We start from the raw sequence: 803 nt of genomic DNA on the forward strand, positions 1-803 counted from the left end.
TCTCAAATTCTTCACAGATCTTTTGTTTGGATCAGGAAAAAAGCTGATGCTTTGGTTTAGTATCCAATGCCCAGCAGGGATGTATCCCCTCCCAGCACCAAAACAGCAATTCTGAACATCTAGTGTTGATCAACAGGAACACACATTGTGCATCACAGAAATAAATAAATTAAAAAACACGAGTGCCATCTAGTGGAGAAGAAAGTAACAACTTTCCATTGAAGGCACTGACACACATGATAACCACAGTAACGCTGACAAGAACAGATGGATTGTTTTTTTCATTTTATTAAAGGAAGATTTTGGTTCAACAAATGACTGAAATACAAAACAAAAATGCAGAAAATGTTTACAGTGCCTAAATAGAAATTACAATTGAAACATTAACTACCTATTATTTCGTGTCCCAACACCATCTACACTCTGTTTATTATGTTTTCATTATCTTATAGTTTAAACTTATTTAACTGCATGGTTAAAAATAAAAAATCTGTGTAAGAAATTTTTTTTGCCCTATTCCAACTGTAACTGTCCATTTAACGCAAGCTTGCAATTTATTTTAACCTCATTCAATGAGACTGAGGTGACCACCACCAGAGGTCCTCATTGCTTTCTTCTACCCTGCAGCGCCACTCAGCCTGTAACACTACAGATGATTTAATGTGTCTGCTTTCTTCGGATACAAACTACGGGTATGAATGTAAGATGTGAAACTTAGCAGCCTCGACACATTCTTCTGAGAAAAGACACAAACATGAGGGAAGACTGCAGCACTGCAGTGGTTGAAGTTTCCTCAAACCTCA

General features: G+C 36.9%; 1 protein-coding gene across 1 annotated transcript in view; it reads right to left on the minus strand.

Moving 5' to 3' along the window:
• Window positions 1–363: 363 nt before the first annotated feature.
• aar2 (AAR2 splicing factor) overlaps window positions 364–803 on the minus strand; it is a 2452-nt gene continuing 2012 nt past the window's right edge. The window contains exon 3 of the mRNA XM_079239622.1: window positions 364–803. This exon is cut by the window's right edge and continues 196 nt beyond it. The gene's annotated coding sequence lies outside the window, so the exon portion shown is untranslated.

This window comes from Telmatherina bonti (genome assembly GCF_933228915.1).
Source record: "Telmatherina bonti genome assembly, chromosome: 4".
NCBI lineage: Eukaryota > Metazoa > Chordata > Actinopteri > Atheriniformes > Telmatherinidae > Telmatherina > Telmatherina bonti.